Source organism: Tenrec ecaudatus, chromosome 2 (assembly GCF_050624435.1).
Source record: "Tenrec ecaudatus isolate mTenEca1 chromosome 2, mTenEca1.hap1, whole genome shotgun sequence".
Classification (NCBI taxonomy): Eukaryota; Metazoa; Chordata; class Mammalia; order Afrosoricida; family Tenrecidae; genus Tenrec; species Tenrec ecaudatus.
This window is the reverse complement of record NC_134531.1, coordinates 79420277-79442138: the sequence shown is the minus strand read 5'-3', so window position 1 is coordinate 79442138 and position 21862 is coordinate 79420277. Positions and strand designations below refer to the sequence as shown.

The window sequence follows — 21862 nt, the reverse complement described above, 5'->3', positions numbered from 1 at the left end:
CACTTTCTCCTCGTAAGAATCTATCATTTATTTGGAAAATTATGACAAGTATATTAGCAACTGTTGCTGTTATTAATAGCTTCTGTGGAGATGGCCTCTGACTTATGATGAGCCTGTACACAGTGAAGGGGCTCTGGGGACATAGTGGTTATGCATTGGGCTGCTAACTTCAAGGCCGGCAGTGCAAAACTACCAGCCGCTTGGAACGAGAAAGATGGGGCTTTCTCTTCCTGTAAAGAGTTACAATCTTGGAACCACACAGGGGCAGTTCTACCCTGTCCAATGGGGTCACTATGGGCTGGCATCCACTGATGGCACTGAGTTTGGCTGTGTGCACAGTGAGATTGCACTGCCGTCATCCATATGGTTTTCAGTGGCTCGTTTCCAGAGTCAGATCATCAGGTCGCTGTGTTCATTTGTCATAGTCTGGAAGCTCTGCTGAAGTCTGCGCGGTAGCCTAGCAACATCCAAGCCTCCAATGGCCAATGAGTCGTGGCTGTGCTTGAGGGGCACTGGTTGGAAATCAAACTCAGGTTTGTTAACTGTGGCAGAATCAACTTGATGGACCTGGTGGGCAGAAGAAAATCGCAGTTTTCTGATGGTCCACATGAGGGAGACAGTAACACTCAGTGTGTGTGGCAGGCAAGAAAAAGAGGTCAGTGGAGGATGAAGGAGAATGGGCAAGGTTAGAATGAAGAGATGAAAGGAAAGCAGAGACGGGGTTAAAGCATCAAGCTCACTGCCACTGAGCTGACTCCAACTCTATAGAATTTCTGAGACTGTCCATCTGTATGGGAGCAGATGGCCTCATCTCTTTTTCTTCCTGAGTGGCTGGTGGGTTTGAGCCACTGACCTTGCAATTAGCAGCCCCAAGCGTAACCTACAGCACCACCAGGCTCCCAGGAAAAGTTTTAGTGGACAATAACTCATCTTCTGTGCTTAACAGCTTCCACTATCCCCTACAATCAGTAACCAGCCAATTAATGTGTTTTATGAAGACCACAATGGTACTCCACTTAAGATACTGAGAGTCAAGCCCTGAGTATCTAAATTCTGAAAAGAAAGCAGAGAGGATTCACCTGACACGTCTAAACCCCTCACTGCTGGAAAGAAGGTAGTGTAACTACTGGGAGGTAATGCTACTTGGACCTTTTAAAGCTTTCAAGTCCTCAAGACTATAAAGGACGGATTCTTTTCTTCAGGAGAAGAATGGCATTTATTTAACAAATGACATCATTGAAACACACACACACACACACACACACACAAATACTTCACCTACTGCCATTGAGCTGATTCCAACTCCTCGCCACCCTATAGGACAGAGTTCACACCTGCCTCCTTGGGGTGTCCAAGGCTGTAAGTCTGTAATGGGAGCAGAAAGCCTCATCTTTCTCTCATGGATAGTCTGGGGGTCTGAACAGATGACCTTGCAATTAGCAGCCCAGTGCTAATCATTATAGCCCAGTGGGAATTGGTATATCCATAGAAATATTTGGCCAAGAAGTGGAAGAACATTTGGGGAAATAATCTAGCAAACAAAAACCGAAAGAACAATGACAACAACACAACCTCCTGTATTTAGACTTACAGAATAGAAGTAGCAATCTGGGGTGAAGGAAACGAGCACTGTATTTGGAGTTCACACTAAGTTTGAATACCCACGTTCGCACATCTCTTCCAACATTACTCTGCTTTTCACTTAAAGTATAAAATGAGAATCATAGCTTTCAAATTGAATCGCGTTTTCCTAAAACAAGCATTAATAAAAGCCCCCAGAACTGTGCAAAGTACGTAAGAGGAGCTCAGCAAATGTTTGCGGCTCCTGCTGGCTTCCACTCCACCATTCCAGCAATTCTCATGTTACTAAGTTAAAGGAGCCTTTCTGTAGTTGCACTTCTCAGAATTTCCCAGTATTTCTGTACTATGTGTATTGTCTTTGATATAGTAATATACTAAAATAATTGGCAGGACATTTCTCATGTGAGAACTGAAAAGCTGAACTTTTCTTCAACCTTTATTTTCAATAAACAGCACTAGAATATTTTGATACATTTTCAATAAGTATCTTCATCTTGGCATTTATCTAGTGGCAGGGGACCATTATCTTTTGATAAATAGTTTTATTCCATTGACATTTTCATGTCTGTAAAATGAACAAGATTTATTCATCCAATTAACATTTGAATGTCATGTTTAGCTACAAGTTAAGAACAAACTGCCTCCAGTATCTGTGTTATATTATTTTCTGAACACCTTTACAGAGAAGGACCAAACTTTGCCCTTAGGATATGCACTACACATCATTACAAATATGCACGTGCACTTGTGTGTGTGTGTGTGTGTTTAGGGTGTGAGGATACTGACGAAGAACAAAGAGATGAGGAACTTAAGTCCTCGGCATGCAATAGTAAGCCAAATTCCGTACAGACTTGAGTACAAGCCAACCTGAGTATCAGCCAAGACACCTAATTTTACCACAAAACTGCATTAAAAAATATGCTGAACAACTCAGCTTCTGCACAAGTGAAGATGGCAATCCAGTTCTAAAAGGAGGACACAATTTAAAAACAGTGTTTACATGTCAAAGTTAGAGGAAATCAACTTGTGGGATGATAAAGTGCAATAGCCACTGACGGTATGAAGAAGGCCACCAAGGCCTGATGTTACATGCCAAAATCACACAGCCACTGCGTGACCCAACCGGGGCCCTGATTCGGGACTGGACTCGGGACTCATAACCCTGCAATCTTCCTGCTCTTCCAAGGTGCCTCTGGGAGCCACTCTGTTGCACCGATGCGCAACGCTTCAGCCCCACTGTCTAGTTTATGCCTCACTCGTGAAAGGCTTTACAAATATTTACTGAACAAGTGTTAAATGGAAGAATGCTTTCTCTGACTTTATCTCCCTTTATGACAGAGAACGGCTTTGCAGACCTAGAAGAGAACACTGAGTTCGATGTCTGATAATCAGCAATGATTTTAATCTTATTTTGTTAAATATTTTCACTAATAACCTAAGGATAGAGCATGTGACTTAAGCCTTAGCACCATCAGAAAACTGTGTTCTTTGCTGGAAACCACTGTATAGCATACAACAGTCAGCAGTATGGCAACGGTGTGGAAAAACTCAGAAGAAATGCAGCGGAATATTTTCATCAGATTTGATGATGAAATTGAGGGTATGGGCCATACATTTTCAAAGGAGATAGAATTCAGAGAAAAGAATTAATACTTTAGACTATTGGAATAAAAAATGATTAGGTCAACCTAGAGTAACAGACTATCAAGAGAATTAAATATTAGTTCAAAACATCAAAAGTGAATGTTTTTTTTACTGAAGTCACAAAAACTATATTTGAAAAATGTAGAGCTTTTCCTGCCTTCCTTTGATCAAATTTGGGATGGTTTTGGTCATTATTTCTTCAAACATTCCTTTTCCCCATTTGTTTCTCTTCTGGGATCAGCATAATGTAGATGTTGGTCCTATTGATGTTGGGCCACAAGGCCTGTAGGCTCTGTTCACTTTTCTTCATTCTTTTTGCTTTCTAAACCTAATAATTTCAATTCACATATCTTCAAGGTCACTAAGTCTTTCTTCTTCCAGTTCATATCTGTTAACCGCTCCCCATGGATTTTATGTTTCTAACTCCGTGACTGTATTTTTCAATTCTAGCATTTCTATTTTTAAATATTTGAACTTTTAGTTTTATTTTGCTTATGTATCATTTTCTTAACTTCTTCTGTTCATCTTTTTCTTTACCTGCCACAGTATATTGAGGATTTTTGCTTTAACGCCCTTGTACAATAAGCCAATTGTCTGGGTTTTCCAGCAATGATTTCTGTTGTATTGTTTTTTTGAAGGGTTGTGCTTTTCATATGCCTTGTGACATTTATAACAGTTTAATGGCATACAATTCACATATCATATAACTCAATAGTCCAATCATATTGAAAAGAGTTGTACAATTATCACCACAATCCATTTTAGAACATTTTCTTTCTTACACTCACTGTACCTAGCTCCCCATTTCCTGCCATACCCCCAAGGAGCCACTAATCCAGTGTCGCCTCCATAGATTTACCTATCTTGGATTTCATCTACAGAAATACATACAAAAAAACCCAGAAAACTGTGATTTTCTTTTTCATTAAAAACAAGGCATTTGAATAAGACACTATAAATTAGACTGCCTCCTTCCTCAAGGCTTGTTATTTGATTTTTGTTTGTTTTATTTTTCTGTTGCTGTGTCAATTAGTGAAGGCTGCAATAGTCTGTTCGTTCAGTAACTTTCCCCAGCTATTTGCGAAGACTGCCTTCCTGGACAGACGTGGAACTCCGCATAGCTTGCGTTCAGTTGGTGTTTTGACAGATCTCGCCCAGACTCTTGAATTGTGTCACAGACCCTTCCTTCTTCAACATGCAGTCCGGCTTGTGCTGAGCCTCAAAATCAAAACGAGGTGAAGAGAGATGACACAAGAGAGATAAGAAAAGGCAAAACGTCTTCACAAGTTACTTCAGAGCATGTGTTTTGCCCTGGGCATGAAGCCTTACTTTCTAAAAGAGATTTCTTGGCTCTCTTTCCCGTCTTCAGATACCTCGTGTCTGCTTTAATAGCACCCTTTAGCCCCACACAGCATTCCAATATTACTTACTGTTCCTCTGCCCTGCATTAATCTAACATTACTTCATGCCCCTCTGGCCAAACAGAAACAAGCATCTTACTTCAGTTCTCTGGCAGCCCCCAGACAAGTTAGAACAGAGAAACACAATCATTTGCTAATAAACTCTGTTATGGGGGCGGGAGGGGGGGTTGATACCAAGGGCTCAATAGAACATAAATGTCTAGAAAATAAGGATGGCAACATATGTACAAATGTGCTTGATGCAATTAATGTATGGACTGTTACAAGAGCTGTAAGAGCCCTCAATAAAACGATTAAATTAAAAACATAGTTCTGAGGACCCAGGCTCCATGACTCATTCCTTCAAAGTGTTTGCTTATGTCAAAGTTTGCATAACTCTGCCCCCTGTGTGTTTTCTTGACTATGTAAAGGCATTAGACTGAGAATCCAGAATACTTAATTATACTCACATAAAACCTGTAAAAAAAGACCTAAGCAGCAGGCTTTGAACAGAACAAAGTGATCCTTAATGGTTTAAAATCAGAAAAGGAGTGAATCAGGGTTCCTCTAACAAACGTTGGATATGTTATCAGGAGAGACTAGACCCTAGAAAAGGCATCATTCTTGGTAAAGAAGAGAGTCGGTAAAAAGCAGGAAGATCCTCAACAAGGAAAACTGACACAGAGGCTGCAAACTTGGGCTCAAACACACTGACCGTTGTGAGGACGGTGTGGCGTGGGCAGTCGGTACCGAGGGCTGACTTGATGGAGCCTAGCGACAGCAGCTCTCCTTCCTCCGTTTCCAACAGGATGCTGTTCATTGCCCACCCATTTGATAGTGTTCCCCTCTGGATTTTCCTGTTGTCAATTTCTAATTCTATGTGTGTGGTCTGACAAGATGCTCTGTAATATTTCTTTACCCTTTATTGAGGCTTGGTTGTGGCCTAACACACAATCTATTCTGGAGAATGTTCCATGTGCACTAGTAAACAAGACATATTATACTGTGGCCATTGGCCGGAGTGTTCTTTATAGGTCTGTGAAGTTAGTTGGTTCATTGTTGGTTTTTCTTTTACTTTAGCTATATATCTTTGTTGAGTTTATTTTCTCCTTCATTGAAAGTGGTGTTAAACACCTATCGTCTCCTACTAGTAGTGCACAGCTGTCCAGTTGTCTCTTCAATTTGTTAGAATCTGATTTATGTATTTTGAGGCTCTTTCATTAGCACATAGATACTTACTACGGCTATATTCTCTTCTTCAGTTGACATGAAGGATTATAGAATAAGCCATCTATTTATCTTATGCTGGTTTTACCCTTAAAATCTATTTTATCAGAAAAAAATAAAGAAACAAAATCTATTTTATCACAAATTGACATAAGTATTTCTGCTCTCTTGTGATTGATATTAGTTTGACTTTTTTCCCCTATCCTTTGATTTTTGTCTTTGTGTCAAGGTATATCTCTTGCACAGAACATATTGATGGGCCATCTTTTTTTAAATTCATATTTTGCTGTTCGTGTGTGTGTGTGTGTGTGTGTGTGTGTGTGTATTAGTGCTGCTGGTTTCTTTGTCGCACAGAATTTTCTGTGTCTAGGCTGAGATTTTTGTGGAGTTACTTACCATTTTGTTCACTGCTTTTGTTTTAATGTTTACTACAGTCTTTCCATTTCCTCTTTATGGTGATGATAAGGTTTATATAATTTTCTATGAGGTTACTTGAAATTTGTTATAAGGTGACCAGATGTCCCGCTTTTGGTGGGGCAGTCTGATTTTTAATAATATTTCCCACATGTCGCAGCATTTTTTTTAAAGTCCCAATTTTTGAAAAGAATGCACAACAAGCTAGGGTATACGGTTTTCGGCTCCCATATGGCTATTTCACCAGGATATGAGTTTTATCAATGGGGCCCCCTGGTGTCCCGCTTTACTGATGTTAAAATCTGGTCGTATTAGGACTGCTCTACATTCTTAAATTGACTGACTTCTTTTCTATCCAGAAGTTCAGCAGTTACATTATTTATTTCCTCTTTTTACTTTGTAATTACTTTTCATGTAGAACTTTATCTTTGATTCCCTATTTTGAGTCTTGTAGGTTTGTTTTGTTTGCATACTTCTCTGTCTGAGCTGACTCTCTGGTGGTGTCCTCATACATGTCAATCTCATTGTTGGTACTCCGTCCAAAGAACTCTGTTGATTCCCTGACCAAAGAACTCCCTTTAATACTTCTTGTAATGTTGACCTGCTTTTTAAACATGACTTTACTTTCTGTTTATCTGGTGGAAATGTCCTGATTTCACCATCATATTTGAGGAACAATTTTGCTAAGCATATAGTTTGGCCTAGCAAAGTTTACTCTCAGAGTTTTATGTCAGCCCATTGTTATAATTTTGTTTCTCCATGTGAACTGAAATTGTCTTTGTCTCTTATATAGTGTAATATTTCTATATTTGAATTAATTAGTAAACGTATGCCACTGTGTTCCTAGGTGCTCACCACGTGTCTCCTGGTGATAGAAATTGGAAGTGCGTGCATCATTCTCTGATTGCTGCTTGTGTAATACAGTTGAGGTTGGGTTTGATTGGTACTGGCTGCTGTATTATCAGCAGTGAGTCCTGATCCTAGCTCAGTGGCTAGGGAGCTATGGGTGCTGGCTGGGCTGTGTGGGCACAGTTGCTTGTTTTCTAGTCACCAGCTAGCAGTGAGGATGCTGGTGTTTCCCTAAGTAAGTACAGAAGATGCTCGAATTACAATCCTGATAAAATGCTGCTGCAAATGTTCTAAACGGCCCCACGGGAACAGGCCAGATGATAATTCATCTACTTGGTCTGTTTCCTCTCTCACCCTTTTTAACCAACTTCTTCTAGTTAGTATTCCATCTGTTTCTGTATCCTTTCATCTGAAACTCAGGGTTCTGGGATGATCATCCTTGTGTGTTTAATTTGGTTTTGTACATCTTTGATGTGAACGATGTTTCCCAAAGAGGGTAATACTACCCCCTGGGGGCACTGGAATGATCCAGGGGAGCTGAAAAAGCAGTTACCTACACTTTATCCTGAATTATTGGCTATAGTACAAAAATTGTTGTCAGGAGAACACAGAGTGATTTTTTTTCCTAGAAAAGGGGGTTAAGCAAAAAAAAAAATTGGGAATCTATAACTTGTCGAGTCTGGTGGCATGTATGCCTTGTCCATTATGCTACTGGAAGTCTCAATTTTTTTGTTCTTTAAGTTGTAAGAAGGTTTTGGTATATTCTAGATAGAGCTCCGTTATTGGCCATATTGTTTGCAACTACTTTAGTACACCTTTTTAAGTTTTAATGAATACAACTGAGTTATTTTTTCTTGGTCACTGTGCTTTTGAATTTTCATCTTAAGTGGCTCTGCCTAGACTTCAGGCAAAAGATGGTGATATAGACAGATGTTCTACTTGCTCCCTCTAAAAAAGGAAACAGAAAATGTGGGCAGAGAAACTTGGAGCTCTATTTCTCTGAGGAAAGGATAGCTGAGTGGCGGTACACAACTATGGTGAAATCAGGCAACAGATTCCACAAGTCGTCAGCACTGATTCCAATTCTCCACGTGCTGGAACCGAATGGCCTAGAGCACTGGGAAGGTCCCTGGAACCTACCACTGGGTCAACTACCAGCAGAACAACTCTGATCATATTGCACAGCCAAAGAGAGAGCAGTGGGGACCCCTCGCTCTCCACAACCTCCAAGTGAGTAGGACAGTGACGGGGACACGCTTAAGGCACTCAGCCATGGTCATGCCTCTCCCTTCATATACTGGAGGGGTTACCTATGTTTTTTAAATCATCATATACCAGGAATACTGTGATGTTGTCAGTGGAATTGCTCACTTGCCATCTTCGTAATAGATGAGAAACTAATTATGGTCACATATTTACTTCAACCAAAGAAGTAATGCATACCTCCACTTTAGTCTTCATATTTGGTCGCAAATGATTTTGTTGTTTCAAAAAAAATCAAGTTTTGTGGGTGTCCATTTGCCTCCTTATAGCCACCGGAACGGAAAAACAAGTTTTAAACCACTAGTTCTTAAAATAGCTTGAACGAAGGCAGTATCATAGGCTTAAGTCTATGCGGTAATTATATAATCTGGTGTCAGTTTGAGAGGATTCAGAGTGGAGGGGTAGAGCTTAGCCTGTCAATCAGGTGTCAGCTTGATGACCTCATTTGGGGGTGCTAAGGAGATATGTAGCTCGCTGGAAGCCGGACCCAGGCTCACCCCTGTGAGACATTTCTGAAGAACAGCCACATGAAGTTACCTTGAGGCAGCCAGAGCCCTGGGAGCTGGAGGAGCTACGTGTGAACTCCTGCCAGCATTGAGGTGCTTACAACACCACTGGATGCACAAGGCGTCCCACGCACTCACCTGTGATCTTCCTGCATTCCGCATCAGTGCATGTGTCTTGTAAGTCTGAAGAGGTCTTTTTGGTTGGTATTGAACACATGGACTAATATCGGCCTCATGGACTGGATCTGGACTGGGCTGGGATGTTTACTCAATATTCAACTGCTCTTGTAGATAAAGCCCTTTCTTATACACATGAGTCTCCCTGAATTTGTTTCTTTAGTGTACCCAGACTAACACAGTCTATAATTTTGCTTTCCCTCTCTGTCCCCGTTAATCCCTTAAGTCTCTGCTGACTTTCACAGTGTAGACAATCTTGTTTTGAAAAAATAAAGTGCTGCTACATCATCAGACATTTTTATAAATCAAAAACAACAAATTGGGCAGCTATTGTTTCTGGACAGATCCACCCTCAGGTCTACTTCCGCAGGCAGTGTTTCCATCTCTGTAACCCTTCCCTAAAAAGTTTTTACTGAGAAAAAAAACAAAATAAAGCAAACAAACAAAAAGTTTATGCTGCTTAATTTTCACTACATCAAATGGCAGTCAGTGTCTTTGAGGGACTGACATTGTGTTCTCTTTCAATAGTGTTTGATTTTTCAGGAAAAAAGCCGGAAGGGGGCAAGATCAGGGATGTGAGTAGATGGGGTACGGTTTCATACTGAAATTTTCATCGGCCCTCCCGTACCACCCTAGAAGAACAAGCAGGCACCCTAGAAGAACAAGCAGGGGAAACTGCTAGGCCAAATTATCCTGGTTCTTTCTCAGCAATGCAGTTTCAATTTTCTTAAAATAGTTCCCTAATAAGTCCTGTAATCATCCTGTGTCCTTTGGGACAACCTTTTGAGATTCCATCCACACACATACTGTCATGCCGTCAATTCTCGGAGGCTTGCTTACATGTGTTTGATTTGGAATAAACCTGTGCATGTATGAATTGGGACCACAGTTACAATACTTTCTTACTTTCCCTCTGCAGTAGCTAGATGATGTCATGTCAACTAGACACTCCTGACTGGGTGTGGAGTCATACCTGTTAATCAGGTCACAGCCTCTGGCTGTCTCCTACAGGGCTTGGCTTCTTATCAAAAGGGCCCTGCGAGAGAAAGGGGTCTCTCTCTCCCTCTTCAGCTTCCTGCTTCCTGGCCACCCTGGAGTTGCCACAAACCTGGCCCTTTCCACTGATCTTGGATATATAGGACTGCACCCATCGGCCCGTGATCTTCCTGCGTTCTGCAACATTGCCGATGACTACAGGAGTCTGCAGAAGGACTTACAGATTAGGGTCGGACTTATGGACTAAGCTGGCATGCTTTCTTGATAAATTATTACTTCTTTTAATATATATACTTAGATATCGTATCATTCCATGGTTCAATCAAGTCAAGCAGAATTGTACAATTGCTGCCATAATCAATTTCCAGCATTCTTTTTCAACATGGACACCTTGACATTGTCTCCCCTTTATACACGTCCACTACCGAATCTCCCCACCCCTTAAGCCCTGATTCTACATGGTGTCTCTGTAGGTTTAGCAGTTCTGGGTTTTATATATCAAAACATGGAAAAACATATAACACAACTGCAAGAGGGTGCCCTCCAATGACATGACATCTCTGAAATACACCCTAATATGGACAAGCAAACACCAAGCAGAACAATACAAGCCAAAGATACAGACAATGTAGGAAACTAGATCTGGTCTAGCCTGCATTGCAGGCGGTGGGGAGGAGGGGTGTCTACTGACAATGTTTTCACTGTTCAAGTCAGATTTGTAATAACCTGTTGATATCGATAAGCTCTTTCTTATACGTATATGAGTGTCACTGGATTTGTTTCTCTAGTCAACCCAGTCTAACACACCCTCGGATGCATTTGTTTCTTGTAAACAAACAGGAGAGCAATAACTTAAAGAATTATGATGTGGATTAGTTTCCCGAAAGCTTCCTCACTGGTTTCCCTAGTCATTATTGACACCATCGTGATTGAAGACTTTGAAAAGGTAATTTTTTTGTCTTTTAAACAAAATCTTTGGCATTAGTGTAGTATCTTCAAACCCCAGCTATAGACTGGTGACACATAAAATATACTGAAATGTGATTGTAATTCTCATTATTTCAAAAGAAAAATGAAACTTTCAGAAATTGAACTAGAATTATAAAAAAACAAGTCATATAAACAGTTTCAATAGGACAGAAACGTAAAAAAAACCCTGTTTATATCTATCTATAAAAAATTCAAGCCTGAAGACACAGTCATTAATTTGAAATTGAAAAGTGGGCTTAAATACCTGGTTAAATTACATTCATGAGCTTGATATGCACATGTACAATTCTGGGTATTTCTGATCAGAAATTTTAAGCATGATAAGAAGTTTTGTTTGTTTTTATCTGGCCTTTGTCAGAAGAGACATAAATATACTCAATCAACCACTTTCTAGTTACAGTGGAAAACTACTCTTAAACACTTGGAAAATAGACATAGATATCAAAATAATTTCACAGCAATCTACAAGGTGAGCATGGTAAATTAAGGTCATTTCTTTAACAACACATGTTTATGAATGCCTACTATGTGTCTATAAGGGAACTCTGGTGGTATAGTGATTATGTATTGAGCTGAGAGCTGCAAGGTCAGCAGTTTGAAACCACCAGCCATTCCTTGGAAGAAAGATAGGGTGTTAGATTCCCGTAAAAAGTTGCAGCCTTGGAAATGCACAGGTGCAGCTCTTCTTTGTCCCACAGGGTCTCTATGAGTTGGAATCGACTGCATGGCAGTCAGCTTAGCTTTCGGGATACCAAGTGCCCATGTCACTCAAGAACGACCACGCACTTTTAAGTTAAAGGAATGTCTTATTAACAACAACAACCCACCTCGCTGCTGTCAAGTCAATTCTGACTCATGGCGATCCTGTAAGAGAGGATAGAACTGGCCCTGTGGGTTTCTCAGACTCTATAGGAGTAGAAAGTCAAGTGTTTCTCCTGCAGAGCAGTTGACAGTTTCAAACAGCTGACCTTTCGGCTACAGCCCAAGGCAAACCCACTAGGGCTCCTAATGGCAGCCCCAAGTTGCCAATGACAAAAAAAGACGAGACACTGGATTTAAAAAATAGAATAATTAAAAAGTACAATCTTTACCATTTTCCTATAAAATCTCTCAATTGAATAATAACCTCCAAGTCAAGTCATCTATATATTACTCAAAATGTACATTTTTCTAAATTACATTTCTCGGGACTCTTAGTTTTCATGAATCAAATAACAGCATGAAATATTTCACCGGCACCACTTAGCTCCAGTGCAAGCAGACTGAAATCACCTCCACCCTTCCTGTGCATGGGTTCACTAAAACTTTATAACTCCTGAAATGAAGGTTAGAGAGAATATAAATTACTCAAAGTAAGTCTAAGAATAATGTGCTGAATGTGGTCACTAGAAGTAAAAATGAAAGTGGATTTTTCACAATGAAATATATCATTATTCAATACATTGTATTCAGCAAAGGTTTAAAGAATATAAAAATTCATGTCATACTCACAGTGAAGCAGAAATGATGCTCCAACAAAGGGGAAAATTCATTTTTGCTTCACTGAGAAAATTACATTATGTTATGAAATGAGTGCTAATTGTTCATGTACATTCATATCAGCTACTAAACTGGCTAATTCAGTTATTAAAAATTATATTCCAACATACATGTTTAGCATTGTATATCTTTATACTTTTAATAAAATGCCAAAAGGTGGGTTGTGGTAACTTTTTAACATATTTTTTAATGTACAACATCAACTCCTTAGTTTAGTTGCTGTGTTTCTTAAATTTCAGTAAAACCATTTGAATGACAGTTTGAGGTGATGGAAAATGAGCTATAGAGTTTTAACCCCGCAATTCCCTTGTCTCCTCTGTACATGAGGATTAGAACAGTTACTACATCACGTTATTATTGCAAGAATATACACAATTCTATAGTATCATTATTGAAATCTTTTATGTCCCAAGCCTGGTTTCATAAATTAATGCACAATCTTCATAATTCAATGGAGTAGGTATTAATATTTATATCTTTATTCTCATCTCAACTTTACTTTTTAAATGATACAAGGCAGGAAAGAGAAAAGCTGAGTAATTGATTCAAAGTCATGCAGTTTATTGGAAGGCCAGACCTTGCCGATCTCACCACTGAATTTGTTTTATTAGGAGCTTTCATGTTTTCATGTGAAAAATGGACAATAAAACAGAAGACTGTAGAATTAATATATTCCAACTGAAGTGTTGGCAAAGATATTGACTACACCACAGGATACCAGACAAATAAACAAATCGATCTCAGAAGAAAAAAACAACACTTGGAGCAAGCATGATGAAACCTCACCATGCTTACTCTGGCCACATTAAAAGAGACCAATCAAAGGATATCAATAAGGTCTGTACAGCATGAAGGGTGTAATCAATGGCACTGAATTATAGATACAGAAGTTGTTGAATTGGAGATTGTCGTGGATATGTTTGCCACAGTGAAAAAAAATACATTAAGGGCAATGAGTTCAAGGAAGAATGTGTTCCAAAATGGATTGTGGTAACGATTGCACCACTCCTTGTTATGACTGAATCCTGAACTGGATTGTGCGTGGATGAAGTGCCAATAAAACTGTTAAAAAAAATAAAGAAAGAAAAGAGCAATCACTTTCAAAGGATATCTTGGTTAGTAAAGTAGAGGGTCAGTAAAAGCTAAGAAAACTGTGTATTAGATGAACTCCCAAAAGAGTCAAAACAATAAACTTAGACATTCCAATGAGCATCAAGCTAGGCCAGGACTAGGCCAAGTTTCATGTTTTTGGTTGCTGTGAGTTCGCGCCACCTTAACAAGAGCAGTGTGCCTTCGTGTACCGGAGCCCTAAGTAAACGACAAAGCGAGGCACACGTATTAGCGTGCTGTTGCTGCTACTAGTCATCGCCATCAACACTGCCGCATCTAGTTTCCTTATAATGCCTGGCCTGCCCTCACTCTCATCAGTGCTGAACACACCGCATGTCCAACGAAGACCACTCGCAAGCATTCCAGCCCACCTTCATCTCAGCCCTCTCAGGTCTGCTGCTTTTCCCTCTATGATGGCCTGGAGCAGAGTCTACTTGTAAACGGCAGATATTTCTTGTGTCCCTCACTAGACTGTAAGCTCCTTGAGAGCACCATCCGCTTCCAACTGGCTTTATTAATCTCTGGAAATGTCCTCATGCCACCTTAAGAAATATTTTTTCAAGTGGATAAATAGATGAAATTTCAAATATTTCCAGAAAATTAGCACATGTTTATTAAGAATAAAGACGTAATGATCATGATAAAAATCCATTGGTTAAATATTTGGGATTTATATTAACAACCTCATAAACCTAGTGTTGAGTGAATGCATGTTCTTTAATATTCAAACATACTTCCGATTTAGAACAGAAATTTAATGTGGGAGGCCTCATTTCACATCGCTAAGTCAAAGGTAAGCAGGCATTCCTTCAGCTTGACTTTCCAAACTACCCCTCTAATAAGCCCTTTCCTGCTTACAATGATCTGGTTCAAATGTTTGCAACCAAGTATTCTAACTAAGGCGCCCTGGTGGCATAGTGGTTATGAGTTGGAGTGTGATTCTCAGAGTTAGCAGTTCGAAACCACCAGTCGCTCCTTGGGGAAAGGTGGGGCTTCCTACTCCCATAGAGAGTTACAGTCTAGGAAACTCACAGGAGCAGTTCTACTCTGTTCTATAGGGTCTGTAAGAGTCGGCATCAACTCAATGGTAGTGAGTTTGGTTTGGGGTGTATTTTTAACAGATTATTTAAAATCTTGTTTTAAATAATAATAATTATCTATTTTATAATTACCAGGGCAAATGTTAGTACAGTGTTACACTTTTGTTTAGTAATTTTTAGTAGAAAATTAAAATAAGCCTTTAATATATGACATGAGAAAGTTGTGTGCTTATATGCTATAGCCAAAGAATTGGGTCTTTGTTCCTTGGTCCTGGGAGGGAATCTCTAGACCCTCATAATTTCACCAGTAACTCAGTCTTTGTAATTCATGAAGATGTTCCAGATCCTAATTACTGAGTAGGTTATAGTAATAACGAGACTCTTTGATGAGGGTTGACCATGCCTAAAACACCCATCACACGGTGAAAGGGATGGAGGATTAAGTACAATTACAAGAATAGTGATTCAGTCAATCATATTTACTCAATGAAACCCTCATCTTAGAGAACTCCTGTTTACTGATAAACACTGGTGCTTGAAAGTATGACATATCCCTTTTTAAGACATGGAAGCTTTGTAGTTAGGATGATCTTAAAATCTCCCTCAGGAGCTCTGGTGGCGTAGTGGTTACAAGTTGTGCTGCTAACTGTAAGGTTAGCAGTTCAAAATTACCAGTCAGTCAGTCAGTCAGTGCACAGGAGAAAGATGGGACTCTCTAGTCCTGTAAAAAGGTATGACCTTGGAAATGCACAGGGTAATTTCTATCCTGTCTTATAAGGTTGCTGTGAGTCAGCATTGACTTGATGGCAGTGAGTGAAAATTACTCGATGTGTTTCTTCCTATGTATCATTTTAACACAAATTATAATTTATCCTTTTGATTAAAAATACAGTTTTATCAGCTCTAATAGCACACTGATTACAAATCGGGCTGCAGTTCAATGCCCCCAACTGATTCATAGGAGAAAGAAGAGGTTTTCTACTCCAATAAAGAGTTCAAGTTTCAGAAAGCCAAAGGGGAAGTTCTACCCTGCCTGTAGGGGCCATCGCAGTGAGTTTGGTTTTCGGTGTTTATTATTTTTATGGTCAATGGGAACCCCAAATTTATGTCCAGCAGGTCACATGTGAGGGTGTCATAGGGGCCAGAGGCTTGAGTTGAGTATGTGAAGTCCAGGGCTGACTTGGAAACATGGGGACTGTGCCTTTCATTGATAAGATCTGACTTAGATCTAGTGGTTGAGGTGAGGAGAAAAGTACTGCATTAGCACGTTGTGTCAGCAAGGACATTTAGGCTGAGAGGTGGCTTCCAAAGAGGTGGGCAAAGAACCACAATACAATTTTAAAATCCATTTAAGAAATAAGCACACAGAGGAGGAATTCTGAATAAACTATGTTGAATTATATTTATATAGGTGATATTGAAGTACATAAACCTTATATGACTTGAACTAGAGAATATCCCAAAGAAAGCAATCTGTATCCACAAGGTACCCCAGACATGAACCTTGAGATTCTACAACTCATTAAGTACTCTGAGGAGTTTGGACCATACGGTCAGATGCAGATCTTTAACTTTAGGTTTCCTGGATATAAAATAGAAGACACATACTCTCAATCCCAGCCAAAGTAGTCTCAGATTTTGGTCCTAACTTTTAGGTGAACCTCGTGTTGTTAGGGCCCCTGAATCTGTCCGGACTCATAGCAGCCCTATGTGCTACAAAAATGAAACACTGCCCAATCCTATGCCGCTTTCACCATTGTCATATTGGGCCTATTGTTGCAGCCTCTGTGTCAATCCCTCGTGTTGAGGGTCTTCCCCTCTACTTTACCAACAAGATGTCCTTTTCCAGGGACTGACTTTCCCCGACATGTTAAAGAACGTGAGACCAAGTTTCATCATCCTTGCTTCCAAGAAATATTCCGGCTCTACTTCTCCCAAGAGAGACCTAGTTGTCCTTCTGGCAGTCCATAGTCTAGTCCATACTCCGCCAACACTGCAATCCAAATACATGAATTCTTCTTTGGTCTTCATACCCACTGTCCAACTCTCACATGTATATGAGGTGCTTGAAAATAGCAGGCAGTTTCGGATCTTCATCAGCAAGTGCTCCAAGTCCTCTTCACTTTCAGCGAGCCAGGCTGTGTCATCTGCTTACTACAAGCTGTTACCACGCCTCCTTTAGTGCGCATGCTGCATTCTTCTTCAGATAGGCCAGCTCCTTTCAGAGCCTGCTTTCATTGCGTTCTTAACACCTCCCGAACACAGACCTATTACTCAGGTTTGAATGCTGCTAGACAAGCACCCTGACCGTCTTTAGTCCACATCCAGCTCAGCCCCTTTCCAATGAAAAATGCAGCCTTGCTCTTCTCAGCACAGCATCATATGTATGGACTTCAAGGAGCCTGTTTTGATGATTTTAAAGGCGGAGAGAAGTAATAAACTAGTTTTAAGTTGGGAAATGAACTTTCTGCATATATTTTAAAAACGGGCTAATGATTATTTGTGCTGGGCACACAGTAAGCAGGTACTCATCTGTGCTTTAATGGACGTTTCAAGCAAGGCTCATTTTACCAAGGTAAGCAAACAGCTATTTCTTCTACATGAACTAGACATGCTTATTCACCTGTATGCAAAATAAATGTATTTGCCTCTTATGTTTTTCTCTCCCAGGATTCTGAATACATTTAAAGTCCGTTGCATCTTGTTCATGCAGTGTGTGCTGTACTAACACAGGTTAGAATACATGTTTTGCCTCATTAGCTGCCTGGGACTTTTGTTTCCGATTTCTTCAACATCTTTCCTTTAATAAATTTTAAAACTGGGACTTGAATTTTTATAAAATTCTATTCCCAGTCTACGTTCTAACCCAATATCCTACTTCTACTCTGTTTATAATGTTTCAAACATTTGCATGGTTCAACAAATAACTCTCATTAAATTTCCTCAATTATCTTAACTTTTTGGTTTCAATATATTTGTATTAGGTAAGTAATTTTCATTATTTTCTTAATAACTTTCAGAATTTGCTCTTCAAATTTCATTTCAATCCTTAAAATATCCTATTAGTGCACCAAAATCCATGCTCCATTTCATTATTATGGCTTTGACTAGATTTACTGTTTACATAAATATAAGTGGCATATATGAACTTTCTTAAACATTCTTTAATCAAATAACACTCTAAATTCCCTATCAAATCATTCTCTATGTCATGCTCATTGTAAAACTGAACTACAATAATGCCTGCCTCAATACCTATGTACCACTCTGATCCATCTTCCCCCCCCCCCCCCCCAGTTCAACAAGCTGCCGGAACTCTTACTATATTGGCATATTTCCCCTAAAAATATGTTCTATCAGGCTTGATTTCTCTAAGAAATCATTACTTTAATGATGCTAACTGTAATCAAAGAAAAGCAAGCCCAATCCTTTTCCTTAAACCATAATTTCTGCTCTAGGCAATCCCTCAATTGGCCTCATTCAATTTTGTTTATTCTTTCTTTTTTTAATAATTTCCAATAATTTATTGCATTATCTTTTTTTATAACTTGACCTCAACATATCTTTTGAATGACTTCCTCTATAGTCTGGTTTAAGAAAACCTGTTACAGATTGGCCTCTCTCAATCTCCCCAATATGCCATGTTGTATTCACTTCCACATATTTGCACTCACCCTTCTCCCCTTCTGCAGTGTGTTTTCCACTCTCTTTGGAAAGCTAACTTGTTACTTTGCCTTGCACTTTGTGGGACAAAGCTAGAGTCTACTGTATTCTCCAATTTTTTATAACCTCCTCTCATCGTTTCTATTCTGTTCTCTTTTCTGTGTTCAAAAGATTTCCTCTTATTCTTGATAATAGGCAATTCAGATCCTCCTCTTCCTTGATGATATATACATAATTTAAATTCTGAACTTTCCATTATTTATCAATTATCCTGGTTTCACTCATACTGCATTTGAAAAGGAATTCTCTGGCTATTTAATTTCCACTGCTTCTCTATGAACGTTCTTCTGGTTTATAACAAGTGGTCAAATTTTCTACACAAATACCTAAGCTATATTTTTCATTATACCTTTAATTCTATAGCCTTACTCCCTAAAACAATAACTGAATAGATAACCAGAAAACATAACATTTCTATTGGTGAAAGAAAAAGATGTCTCTTTCCCTATTACATGTCAGACCTTCTAACTAATGAAAGGATTATCAAAATGGTTCTCAAGTAAAAGAATGAAATATTTTTAAATGAGACAAACCATTTGGTCCATTTATCAATGCTGTTGTTAGGTGTCATTGAGCTGGTTCTGACCCATAGCATCTCTACACATAATCAAATAAAACACCACCTGGTTCTGCACCATCCTCACAATTGTTCTTATGTTTGAGCCCAGTTAAGTGACTGTGTCAATCTATCTGTCAAGTGCCTTCCTCTTTTTGCTGGTCCTCTATTTCACTAATCATGGTGACCTTTTCTTTCTTTCCTGTCTTTTTAGTGACCTTTCACTTGATGTCATCCAACAGCTCATCGGGTCTTCTATCGTTAGTGTTCAATGCAGGAAATCTGTCCTTGAAATGTTCTCAGAATGCAGGTGGCAGATACTTCAGGTTGTATTTTAGCTCTCGTGCACGTAATTTCGTTATCTTCTCCCTGAACTTACGCACGAGCAATGGAAGGTCTGTTCCATAGTCAGCCCGTGTCCAGTACTGACACCGACTTTCTCCATCAGCCCTTCTCACTGATGTAGTCCATTTTATTTCTGTTTGTTGCATCGAGAGACGTCCACGTGCTGTGCTGTTGAATGAAGGTATATGTGGCACACAAGTCGTTAGTCTGGCAAAACTCGGTCACGTGGTCATCAGCTTCTTTTCTATCACCAAGATCATATTTTCCAACTCCGCTTCCTTCTACTGTGTCTCCAACTTTTGCATTCCAATTGCCAGTGATTTTCAATGCATCTTGTTTGACTGATTTCAGACTGAAGACTTTCCGTTTCTTCACCACTAGCTTTAGTGGTTGGTGCATAAATTTGAGTATTCGTTATATTGATTGGATTTCCTTGTATGCAAATAGACATTATCCCATCACAGACAGCATTGTTCTTCAAGTAGCTCGTGCAATGTCCCTTTTGATGATGCATGCATGTCATTCCTCTTGATTGCATCATTCCTGGCATAATAGATCATATGATTTTCTTATTCAAAATGGCCAACACCAGTCCATTTCAGCTCACTAACAATAGAAAAAACATCTATTGTTATGCATCCCATTTTGTATTTTAATGACTTCCAAGTTCCCTAGTCTCGTACTTCATAAAGTCCAGGTTCCAATTATTAACTGATGTTTACAGCTGTTTCTTCTGAGTTTTGAGTCACGCTCTATTCACATCATTATTATCCAGTCTCTCTAAGAAGGCATTTCTTCCTCAGACATATTTGAGCACTTTCTGGTATGAGGAGCTCATCTTCTAGTACTATCTCTGACAATATGTTGCTTCTACTTATTACGTTCCCAATAACAACGGACAATATTTTGATGTTATCTGTAAAGTTTCCAGTGGCTAATCCCTCTGAAGTGTACACTTTATTCCTTCCTCATAGTCTAGAACAGGGGTCTCAAACTACGGCCCGCGGGCCACATGCGGCCCACTGAGGATGTTTATCCGGCACACGGGGTGTTTCTGCCTCATTTTGTTTGTTTTTTTTAACTTCAATATATGTGCAAGACCGCCTGGGAAATGAAGTCCAAGCCCCATGTCGCCTCAGGCCAGCGCTCCAAGGTGCCTTCGCTTTTCCCTGGCCCCTAGCCCTTTTCCTCCAAGGCCTTTTCCTTTAAGACCTAGGCCAGGTTCTAGGGACCAGAGGCTCGAGGGGCCTGTCTGATCCTGAAGCTCCGAGCCCTGGGAATGGAAATGTCCAGGCGGCGCGAAGCTGAGGCCGCGGGGCCCCACAGCGGGCGGGACAGGAGGCTCCGGTCAGAGTCCTGGGACAGGGTGGCCCAGGGCAGCGATTTCCAAACAGAAAGCATAATGGGAGCTAAAGCCAAGGGCTGGAGGTAGAATGGCGCACACGGAGCCGCACTTCCGGCATTGAAATCTGGTTTCCGGAAGCCAGGAAGGGGTCCCCATGACAACCGAGGATGGCTCTTTGAGATCCTTGCCTTGGAGCGAGCCAAACAGCCCGGATTCAGACTGCAGGCCCCTTCTTCTGTGTGCGTGCTAGCTAGAGCCAGGAGCTGTTTGCTGGAAAACTCTGGAATGTGCCCCTGGAGGCCCAAGAGAGCAGAAGGAAGATGCTCCAGGCCAGTAACTACAGCCGGGTGCTCTCTGCAGTGCCTACTGCTGACCTCTGACCTCTGTCAATTCCTTCCCGGAGCGCCTCCCAATAGCTCCCGTCATCCAGCTGGTTCTCCTCATCCTCCCGGACGCTGCAGTTCTCTTCAACATCAACATCGTCCGCCTCATGTTCTTCAACACCTTCGTCTTCCAGGCGGGGCTGGTCAACCCGTTTCACAAGTTCAAAGGCACCAACCTCCTGACAGTGGTGTACTTCACCCTCAGCATCTCCCTTCACATCTGGGTGATGAACTTATGCTGGTACAACTCCAACCGCTTCGTCTGGACCGATGGACTTGCAAACACTGTTTGTGTTGCAGAAACGACGGCCGTCCTGTACTGTTATACAAGCAGACGGCTGGGCGCCTGGGGCATCCGCGCTTCTACCAGGACTCGCGCTGGCTGCACCAGGAGTTCCTACAAGGTCCAAGGTGACCTCTTCAGATCCCTGGGACGGCGCTCTTCCTTCCATGTGCTGCTCCCCATCGGAGGGTGGCCTCCTCCGACACGGGCAGGCCCACGTGGTCAGCATTCCCGAAGGAAGAGCCTCCCCTCTTGGCACATTCAAGTGTTTGAGTCCCTCCTGCCTACCTCAGCCCTGTGCCCCACGCTCTCCCGCTCCACCCCTTCATCCTCTTCTCAGAACCTGACTTCTGGGAGCTCCGTGGCTGTCCTTTAGTGTGCGTGGCACAGGAGAACCTCCCCGGCCTGCTTTCCATGCACCACGTACTCACGGCTGAATGGGTCCAGAGGGAGGCTCCTGGGCGCCTGGCTGCCCACACCTCTGACTCTTA

The 21862-nt window shown here is 40.7% G+C and overlaps 1 protein-coding gene and 1 pseudogene across 8 annotated transcripts in view; one reads left to right on the top strand and one right to left on the bottom strand.

Moving 5' to 3' along the window:
• Positions 1–21862, bottom strand: part of ATG10 (autophagy related 10) — a 350444-nt gene that overhangs the window by 87593 nt on the left and 240989 nt on the right. The gene's annotated exons all lie outside the window — the stretch shown is intronic.
• Positions 21026–21503, top strand: LOC142440872 (transmembrane protein 138-like; annotated as a pseudogene).